Raw genomic sequence first — 11596 nt, forward strand, 5'->3', positions numbered from 1 at the left:
ATTATATCATATTGGCACGGTAAAGGCTGGGTGAGCGGCTCACAACAGCGTCTGATCCCCATGTTAGGGGCGGCTGATCTACGTCCGAGTGCCAGGGAAGGACTCTAAGCTCAACTGTGCACTATGGTCCTCCGGAAAGTAGGGGGTTGGTGTCAGGCCCTACGAGCCAGCCGTAAAAAACCATTGTAACGGAAAATCAGCAACAGAATAATACGAACCGAGACCAACGGCAACGACCCCAGCGAACAAAAAGGAATTGCGATTGGAAACTCGGTACGTGGAACTGCCGATCTCTCAACTTTATTGGGAGCACCCGCATACTCGCCGATCTACTGAAGGACCGCGGGTTCGGCATCGTAGCGCTGCAGGAGGTGTGTTGGACAGGATCCATGGTGCGAACGTTTAGAGGTGATCATACCATCTACCAGAGCTGCGGTAACCCGAGCAGAGGTCAAGTACTGACGATGAAAATGTGATATTGGTTTGTTTGAGATAAGAGGTAAAAGTACTGAAAATAATAGCAAAAATTTGTTCTTGAACCATCTAACCAATAGCAAAATTTGATATTTGAAGATCAATCAAATAGCTCACTGCTATTGGCTAGATCTTACCAAGAGCTAAATGTGCTATGATGATGATGTTCCAGGAGCAAAATTGAGAAATGTTTTTTGTAATTGCGTTGCATATTCCCCTACTTTTCACTCGCGGCAAGGGCAATATAACGGCCTACTTTTCTTCACTAAAACAAAAGTGCCGAAAAGTACTACTTTTCGGCACTCTTAAGAGTGCTGAAAAGTAATACTTTTCGGCACTTTTGCCAGCGCACACTTTTTCCCAACTACCACCACTTCCGTTGATACAGCTACTGCTTCTATATTCACTGAGCAGCTCGAGTCCGAATCAGGATGATTTAGATTCTGATTCGGACTGCAGATCAGGTGTAGATGCTGTAGCTGGAACTGCTTTCGCTTTTGCCTATGCTGCTGCATGACGACGACGGGAGCTCGAAAATTCGTGACACCCAGCCTACCATAGCCTACCTGATCGAACAAAAATACAACGCAGGCGTGCTTCGAGGCGCGCACGTGGTTTCTCTTGTTACATATTTGTGTTACAAGAAGAGATTAAACTTAACGATTTTTTGCAATTACAAAAAACTTTGTATGCAACTCGTTGCAAAACTCGATTTTTTCAGCACTCATCGTATTTATCCAACTCGGCAAGCCTCGTTGGATAAATGTACGACTCGTGCTGAAAAAATCATCATTTTGCAACTTGTTGCATAAATAACTATTTCAGTACTTTTACCTCTTATCTCAAACAAACAAATATCACTTTTGTGAGATGAATGCCCTCAGGGGTAAAATCTCAAAAAAAAAAAAATAAAAAAAAAATATCACTTTTTGATCTCCGTATCAAAATATGCTATTATTGAGCTATTTCACTCTGCTCGGGAATACACGCGAGCTGGGAACAGCTTTCATAGTGATGGGTGATATGCAGAGGCGCGTGATCGGTTGGTGGCCGATCGACGAAAGAATGTGCAGGTTGAGGATCAAGGGCCGATACTTCAACTTCAGCATAATAGACGTGCACAGCCCACATTCCCACAGTGCTGATGATGACAAGGACGCATTTTACGCGCAGCTCGAACGCGAGTACGATCGCTGCCCAAGCCACGACGTCAAGATCATCATAGGTGATTTGAACGCTCAGGTAGGCCAGGAGGAGGAATTCAGACCGACGATTGGTAAGTTTAGCGCCCACCAGCAGACGAACGAAAACGGCCTACGACTCATTGATTTCGCCGCCTCCAAAAATATGGCCATACGTAGTACCTTTTTCCAACACAGCCTCCCTTATCGTTACACCTGGAGATCACCACAGCAGACGGAATCTCAAATCGACCACGTTCTGATTGACGGACGGCACTTCTCCGACATTATCGACGTCAGGACCTATCGTGGCGCCAACATCGACTCCGACCACTATCTGGTGATGGTCAAACTGCGTCCAAAACTCTCCGTCATCAACAATGTACGATACCGGCGACCGCCACGGTACAACCTAGAGCGACTGAAGCAACCGGATGTCGCCTCAGCATACGCGCAGAAACTCGAAGCCGCGTTGCCAGACGAGGGCGAGCTCGATGAGGCCCCTCTAGAGGACTGCTGGAGTACAGTGAAAGCAGCCATCAACGACACAGCAGAGAGCACCATTGGGTACGTGGAACGGAATCGACGGAACGAATGGTTCGACGAAGAGTGCAGACCGGTTTTGGGAGGAGAAGAACGCAGCGAGGGCGGTAATGCTGCAGCAAGGGACTCGACAGAACGTGAAACGTTATAAACAGAAGCGGAAACGGCAGACCCGCCTCTTTCGGGAGAAAAAGCGCCGCCTGGAAGAAGCGGAGTGTGAAGAAATGGAACTGCTGTGCCGTTCCCAAGAAACACGGAAGTTCTATCAGAAGCTCAACGCATCCCGCAACGGCTTCGTGCCGCGAGCCTAAATATGCAGGGATAAAGACGGAGGCCTCTTGACGGACGGACGTGAGGTGATCGAAAGGTGGAAGCAGCACTTCGATCAGCACCTGAACGGCGTGGAGAACGTAGGCACGGGAGCCCACGGCAACGGAGGAAACGACGACGCCAGTGCAGCGGAGGACGGAAATGAACCAACTCCCACGCTGAGGGAAGTTAAGGATGCCATTCACCAGCTCAAAACCAACAAAGCAGCTGGTAAGGATGGTATCGCAGCTGAACTCATCAAGATGGGCCCAGAAAAGTTGGCCACCTGCCTGCATCGGCTGATAGTCAGGATCTGGGAAACCGGACAGCTACCGGAGGAGTGGAAGGAAGGGGTAATCTGCCCCATTCACAAGAAAGGCGACCATTTGGAATGTGAGAACTTCAGGGCGATCACTATTTTGAATGCTGCCTACAAAGTGCTATCTCAGATCATCTTCCGTCGTCTGTCACCTAAAACAAATGAGTTCGTGGGCAGTTATCAAGCCGGCTTCATCGACGGCCGGCCGACACCGGCCTCGATCTTTACCGTACGGCAAATCCTCCAGAAATGCCGTGAATACCAGGTCCCAACGCACCACCTGTTCATCGACTTCAAAGCGGCATACGATAGTATCGACCGCGCAGAGCTATGGAGAATCATGGACGAAAACGTCTTTCCTGGGAAGCTGACTAGACTGATTAAAGCAACGATGGACGGTGTGCAAAACTGCGTAAGGGTTTCGGGTGAACTATCTAGTTCATTCGAATCTCGCCGCGACAAGGTGATGGACTCTCATGCCTACTCTTCAACATCGCTCTGGAAGGTGTGATGCGACGAGCCGAGCTCAACAGCCGGGGAACGATTTTCACAAAATCCGGACAATTTGTGTGCTTTGCGGACGACATGGACATTATTGCCAGAACATTTGGAACGGTGGCAGAGCTGTATACACCCGCCTGAAACGCGAAGCAGCAAAGGTCGGACTGGTGATGAATGCCTCAAAAACAAAGTACATGCTGGTAGGCGGAACCGAAAACGACCGGATCCGTCTGGGTAGTAATGTTACGATAGACGTGGATACTTTCGAGGTGGTGGAGGAATTCGTCTACCTCGGATCCTTACTGACGGCTGACAATAACGTGAGCCGTGAAATTCGGAGGCGCATCATCAGTGGAAGTCGGGCCTACTACGGGCTCCAGAAGAAACTGCGGTCGAAAAAGATTCACCCACGCACCAAATGCACCATGTACAAAACACTAATAAGATCGGTGGTCGTCTATGGGCACGAGACATGGACCATGCACGAGGAGAACCTGCAAGCACTCGGAGTTTTTCGAGCGACGCATGCTAAGGACGATCTTCGGCGGTGTGCAGGAGAACGGTGTGTGGCGGAGAAGAATGAACCACGAGCTCGCTGCACTTTACGGCGAACCCAGCATCCAGAATGTGGCCAAAGCCGGAAGGATACGGTGGGCAGGGCATGTTGCAAGAATGCCGGACAACAAAGCTGGTATTTGCAACTGATCCGGTTGGCGTGGAGCGCAGAGAGCACCGAGAATGGAGAGCGGCAGCCACGAACCGTGTAATTATGGAGAAATATTGTTGATTCAGCTTTATCTTGAATTTGATGTAATACTAAATAAATGAATGAATGAATATCATATTGAATGCAAGCAGCGTTAAATTGCACTTTAACGTGGTATAGAAACAAAAGGTTAAATAAAAACCCTATAAAGACAACAATTGTACCGTTTACTGAGAGACGCAAAATCTCCATATCAGATTTAAAACTAGGAGATGTTAAGCTGTCTTTATCTAGAGATGTCAAATTTCTAGGAATTTTATTGAATAGTATGCTTTCTGGGGCTGCAAAAGAACTTTTTTTATACAGGGGCAATGTATAGTACCCCATCTTAGACCCCAAGCCTTAGACTTAGACGCTATGTTAAATCTTCTTCCACTACACGATTTCTTCATGCAAATGAACGCTGTTAAAAGTGCTGTGAGACTCAAAAAGACCTCAATGGTCACTGTAGGTGATCCAATAGGACGAGCATTTTAAAAACTTTTAGAGTAAGTCTAATATTCTCAATGAATGACGATTTCATGTTGCCGATATGTTCCGTCAGGATTGGGAAAACAAAGAACCGGATTTTCGATCTGGCTCAATATTTTTTTACTGATGGTTCGAAACAAGATAAAAATGGAGGGGCTGGAATATTTTGCGTTTCATTGCCGTTAGGGAGCTGGCCGACATTTTTTCAGGCTGGAATTTATGCCATTTTAGAATGTGTCGACATTTGTCTCAAAAGGCGATACAAAAACGCTAATATATGTATTTGATTTAAGCATTTACTCTGGACTAGAAACAGGCCACTGCCCTTGCAAAAAAATATAATTGGAAAATTGCAAGATAACAAATGCCGTTTCTGTAAATTTGAGAGCGAAAGCTCTGAACATTTATTGTGCGAGTGTGCTGCACTTTATCAAAAGCGTCGCGGTTACCTTGATAAGGGCTTGATGGAGCCTTGGGAAATCTGGGCCTCTCATCCCAAACAGGTATTGAATTTCATACGAAATGCAGTACCGTAAACCGGGGTGAAATTGATCATTCGGGTACTACATTATAATTCCATTCATGGAACTTTTAGGCGTCGTAATGGTCTTAAACTTTTTACGTCATCTGGTTCGTGGATGTCTAGAGATGAGTGTAGACTTTAATTTTTTTATAGAAAAAAGTTAGTGTTGCCTTATTTTTTTGAAATTTGCAATGTATTTCCCATTTAGCTGAAATCATTGATACTAAACAATCGATTGCAGACAGGACTTCCCGTAAATTGTCTGTTTTAACATTTTTTTTGGAACCTTGGTTGGGAAGTTATGTAGCTAATTAGAACATGAAATAGTTAAAAAATAGTTCATTTTATGATGATATAATCATTTTTTGTGTTAGAAATCACTTATTTCAAATGAAATTGCCTACCTTAAAGCGTTTAAGGGGAAATGTGAAGATTTAATTTTGCAATTAAAGTATCAATTCACTACTTGTAAGATTTTAAACGCGTTATTCGGGTTTAGAATGGCAAAATTAAGCGGAGAAGGAAATTTTCCTTTCCAACCGATGCTTAATTGTATACTAATCAATTTCGCTAAAAAGAAACTTTTCCAAATTTTTGATATTTGGAGTTATTTAACTTAAAGTTCAAATTTGTTGAACAAAATTCTATCGCATGTTATCCGCAAAAGTTGTTTTAAAGTGATCAATTTGACCCCGGGTTACGGTACTCGATTGGAAAAAAACACGCCAATAGCTGTGAGGATGATCATTTCTCCATAGTTGGTGAGTCTTTTCAGTATGGCAAAAATAAAGAGGATAACACCACAACAGATCAAATTAATGGTCGCAATGGTACTATGTCCTAACACGAGGAATAAAAACTGTCAGTTCATTTAGCCAAACGAGCATGTCGTCACGATTTCAATAGGAGGCAATCAGTGATGTACTAGATTGAAAGTAGTGAGCTGGATTTTTGTATGGTGAGATGATCAATTCTCCATTTCTGCAATGAAATGGTGCAAACAGCGTAGGTTATATGATTTATTCCTGGATTTATTGGCTAATTTGATGCTATTTGAGCAAAAGTTTGAATAACTGTGTTGTTGTGTTATTTTTTCCTGCAACTTCAACAACATAGTTATCCAAACTTTTGCTCAAACAGCATCAAATTAGTCAATAAATCATATAACCCACGCTGTTTCCACCATTTCATTGCAGGAATGGAGAATTGATCATCTCGCCATACAAAAATCCAGCTCACTACTTTCAATCTAGTACTTCACTGATTGCCTCCTATAGCGACCAAGAATTACGTAACGTCATAATCGCTCGGTACACTCTAAATTCACGGTAAACACGCTAGTATCATATGTATTACTCAACCATATCTTCGGGAGACTATGGTATTTATAGTGTCTATAATAGTTACATAGTAACAACGATAGCTGAATAACAGCCGATTAAACTAAAATTTTCAAAATCAAGGCGGCGTAGCAGTCTTTTCACAAATCAAAAACTAATTTTTTTTTCTATGTTTCTATGTTCTGTGACTACTGCTCAGCAACTAGAGCCACCTGACAAAAAAGCTAAAGTTTCTGTAAGTTTTGTAAATTTCCTTGACCAAATAACGTTAATGTTTAAATTTGTAATAATTATAGAATCCTTGAAAAAGATGTTAAATACAGTGGCGTTTCGGTTTTATCAATAGTCGTTTTAATCACTACTCGCTCAAATTCACGGTTTTCAATTCGATTTTATCACGTTTTCCATTTAGTTTTTAACACACTTGTTCTAAAACATTCCGAAATCAATATAAAATGAATACAGTCTTGCCCAGTCCGCCGGAACTGTTGAAAAATGTGAACTACGACTCAAATATTTTGCAGCTGAACGATCTTGAATAAAAAATTACATTTATTTCTCGTTTTCCAAATTCACGGTTTCGTTTATATCACGGTAAATTTTTTTGACCGTGATAAAATCGAAAAACCACTGTATATCGAAACGTCGGACATAGAAACAAATTAGTTTTTGATTTGTGAAAAGACTGCTACGCCGCCAACATATCATTGCCAGATTCCCTCAGTCGATACTATTCCCTCCGGTGTGATTTTCTTCTGACTCCGTAGCTTGAAGGAATAGAAGCGCCCGTCTAGCGAATTGGGAGTCGTGAGTTCGAGTCTCACCGGAGTATGTGGATTTCTTTTCATAATTCAAATCTCAATTTGTTCATCGAGCACATGTTCTGTTGTGCACATGGATGTCAAAGCATTTTCAACAGTGTAATTTCCCACATGGCTTGGTCAGCCAAAGCAAAATCAAGAAATTGACATCTCCTATGGTGCCATTAGACTGTTTGTCATTATGACAAATATTTACCATTGAAGTCCGACATTTATCCAAGGTTGCTATGATTCGCGTTGTGTTGTTAATTTGTTGGGCTTGTTTGCCCAAATATTTGGCAGATGTAATGGGATCTATGAACTTCAGGCATTACGTATGTCTAACATACCATTTCGGTTGGTTATCCGAAAAACAAAAACATTCGTGTTTAAATTTTCAAGTCAATTGAATGAAAATTGTGTCCAGGGGATTTTTTTCAAATTAGGAAAATTATGTACCGAATAATTTGTTTTTATCACCTAATTTTGAACCATAATTTCAATGGCGCAGTGTATAACAAATAGCTAATATTGTAATCCATAAATTTTGTTGTTGTTTTGAGACACTTATAACCTTAGTATTACAACATTTTATTAAAATTTTAGCTTATATTTGTTGTCTTGTAAGACCAATAAAAAAATGTAGCATTTACTGATTTTTTGGATAGTAAGTTCAGGCTAAATTGACCTACTACTTTTAAATGAAACAGTTCGGAACGATAACGTGTACTACATCTAACCCCAAATATTGTCTACTATTTGGGGTGTTACGTCACTGTCTGCGCAAAACTGCGCTAAGAACGAAAAAGAGACTTTTTTAAGTTGTAATGGCGACGCATGGTTGCGGAACAATCGAAAATTAATAGATTTTAATTTTGAGCGTAGGCTTATAAAATATCTCTTGAAATTCATGTCCAGAATGTAAAAATCATTGTGGTATATTTATATGTAGCGTTTTCACTGAAGTAGAATGGATAGGGGAGGGGCTTTTATGTGTTGATTGTCGCGCATTCGTGTTCAACAAATGCATTTTTGAGCAAATATAACAGAGCAGGCATTTAAAGATTAATTTGATGGACTGTATTTCATCGGTTATCGGTTTATCGGTATATTTAAGTAAATGGCTATCAAATCTGTAGTTTACCTTTTGTAATAAGCTAATGAAATAACGGATTTCTAGTAAATTTAAAAGCGAATGTACCTTGTATATGCATCATTTTATAATCTAATCATTCAAGGTTCCATTTGCTAAAACATTCGGCAATTCGACGATATTTATGTCAACAATGATCCACTCAAACAGCTACTGAAATGGGGAGAACTGACCAAGACAGACAAACAAAAGTATCACTTCGTACAAATTGCGATTGAAATAATGTTCACGAGAACATAATCGTTAAATACCAATCAATGCCAATGTTTCGCAAACCCCTACCTATGTGGCGATAGTTGGAAAACGTCAAACAGGAGCAAAAAATATGTGGGCCTGAGCACTATGAACGTACGATTTACGAACTACCGATTATTTGAACTAGGCATTAAAATGAGGATCGATGAGAAGTGAGTAGAGTGAGATATCTGTTTGTGTTGGAAACTTATATTGCCGACTTTTTTCTATGTAGACGTGGCATGAGATATCGTCATTGTTATTTTAACTGTGTGACAAGACTAGATGATGAATAGAATGTAGCCTTCACTTATAACTAACTATAAAGTAACTATAGTAAAAAGTGTGAGGCAACATTGCCTAGTCAACTTGCATTTTTATACAATTGTAAAGCCTGTATCCGCAATAATCGGGACACAGAAATACAGCTGTAACTCTGCAATAGATACTATAAAATTGCTCAAATTTGACCTTCAGATGTGTTCATTATCATTTCACCTACAAAATTTCATGTGAATCGGTACAGTACTTCTTGTTGCAGCAATGAAAGAGTAGAATGTGCGCCATTGAGTTTTGTAAAGCCCCTAGTTTTGCTTGTCAGCGCTGTAACTTTTAAATTTGGCAAAGGAAATGGCTGAAATTTTGAACACAAATCTCTCAATCTACATTTGTGGCACAGGCAAAATTTCAAAAAAATCGATGCGCTATTAATAATTTTATAGCCGAAACATGTATTGGGACTGAACGTGATTTTAGCCCCTCAGACAGCAATTAGTCAGCACCCTTTATTGTTTCGATTGTACTTTTGACCCAAGCAGCACATAAGTCACAAATGAGTGTCGACAGCACAGATTTTTGGTTGGACACGAGTCATTTTCCAGTTATTCTAACCCGTAGGCAGAATAATTTGAAAATGACTCGTGTGCAACCAAAAACCTGCGCTGTCGACACTTCTTTGTGACTTGCGTGCTGCTTGGGGAAAGTACTATACCAATAATCATCAAATTTTGCAGGCATAATATACACATAATCAACTACCTTCTGTGAGAATTTCATGGAAATTGGCAGAGAAATTCAAAAGTTTATAATAGGCAAATATGGCACATGAAAAACACGAAAAATTTTCACTAAGATTCACCCCTATCAACACCAGTATCTTGCAAATCAATTGATCAAAGTTGATGAAATTTTGCAAGAAAGTTTCTCTATAAGTATCATAAATGCTAACGAGATTTCATAATTATCATCACAGAACTAAGAACTGTAACGCAATAGAACCATCTATTATGCGAATGAAAATTGGTGAAGATTGTACAAAATGCTTAAAACCATGTCTGTTTGTTTTTCATCCACAGTTAAAAGTAATGCATCGATTTTTATAAAATTTAGCACACATGGTCGGGGTTCTGCTAAACCGAACTAAAGACCATTTCTTGAAAAATTGAGTTTTCTTATCCATTGGATGAAGAATAAGGTGATCTTCCTTCCGTATAAAAATCCAGTAATTCTGACAGCTCTTCGTGGAGGAAATTCATAATTTCTGTTTGGCAGAACACACAAAAAATAAAATTGCATCCAACCAGAGTGAACTGTAAACCATTCCATAGAATCATCGAAACATTTTAGTTTTGGTCCAGATGATGAACATTTCAAGTTCTCCTCCGTCAGATTTCTTACTTCTAACCGACTCATAGTAACAATCTGTGATAGAGTTGAACACGTAATTAGAAATATGGATGTTGGAGGATCCACTTATGTTTCGATGGCGCTGATCATCATTTTTCCAAATCACATTCAGCCAGACCGAACCAAATCCAATGCATTTTAGAATCATTTTTTCTCAACAATACAAAAATCAACTGGTCTTAAATACCTGTATTATGTCGACACTCCTCATACTGATAATTTAACACAGGAGCCGTCATTGAACAACAGGGCTAATTTGAATAATAGAGCTTGAAAAAAAATCAAACACTTAGTTCACTTTGGCTGATCGAAAAATGGCGTTTTCACGAAAACCATCCTTGAGAAGAACTTTTAGAACTTGATTCAAACTTAACGACTGACCTTCAGCTAGGTAAAATGACCTAGAGGTAACGCGCTAGGTTATCACTTAAATGATCCAAGTTCGAATCTCTTTCAAATTTTTATATTTTGTTTTGTCTTAGTTCACTTTGGCAGAACATTTTCATGGTTTTCTTCGACCAGCATGAAGTACACAAATTGCTCCATTTTCACATCGCAGGACCTCAGGACATGCAAGGACATCATTTGACATAATCACTCTTGCTCTGTGCCTGCACATGCACTGTCTATAGAAAAACATGGGTGGGAAGGGCTGAGATGGGTGGGCTTCCACCGTTCATATTTCAAACTATTTTGAGACCTCCGTACTACCATACTACACGCATCGTTTCTGATTGATGTGAAGGATTGTAAGTGATATCGATTTCAACTCATAGACGATGAAAAATCGAGATTTTTTTTACAATCCGACTGGTTTACTCTTAAACAAATAAACACAGTCAGCCACACTGAACTATTAACCATATTCCAATGTTTTTGTTCAGCCAGAGTGAACTGAGTGCAAACTACTACGAAATAAAATGTAATTATATCAATGATTTCATATAATTTACATGTATACTTCATCTCTGATAGTTAATAAAGGCTTGTAAGTTACATATGTGTGGAAAAGTTTCAAATAATCTTGATTGTTGTTTATTTGTGACTGGTTGAACTTTAAGCTTAATTATCTCGGAATAATGTTTTTGGCGCTTAGTTCGGTTTAGCAGAACCCCGGCCATAATAAACATGCACCAAAGAGTTCTCAGTCAATTATTTGGCCAATTTTACCGATTCATTACAGAGCTGCAGCTGTACTTCTGTGTCCCGATTATTGCGGACACAGGCTTTACATGCTTTGCCGAGAAAAAAAACTATGCAAATAAACACATTTTGACCTTATTGAAGAACATAGAG

Source organism: Aedes albopictus, chromosome 2 (assembly GCF_035046485.1).
Source record: "Aedes albopictus strain Foshan chromosome 2, AalbF5, whole genome shotgun sequence".
Lineage (NCBI taxonomy): Eukaryota > Metazoa > Arthropoda > Insecta > Diptera > Culicidae > Aedes > Aedes albopictus.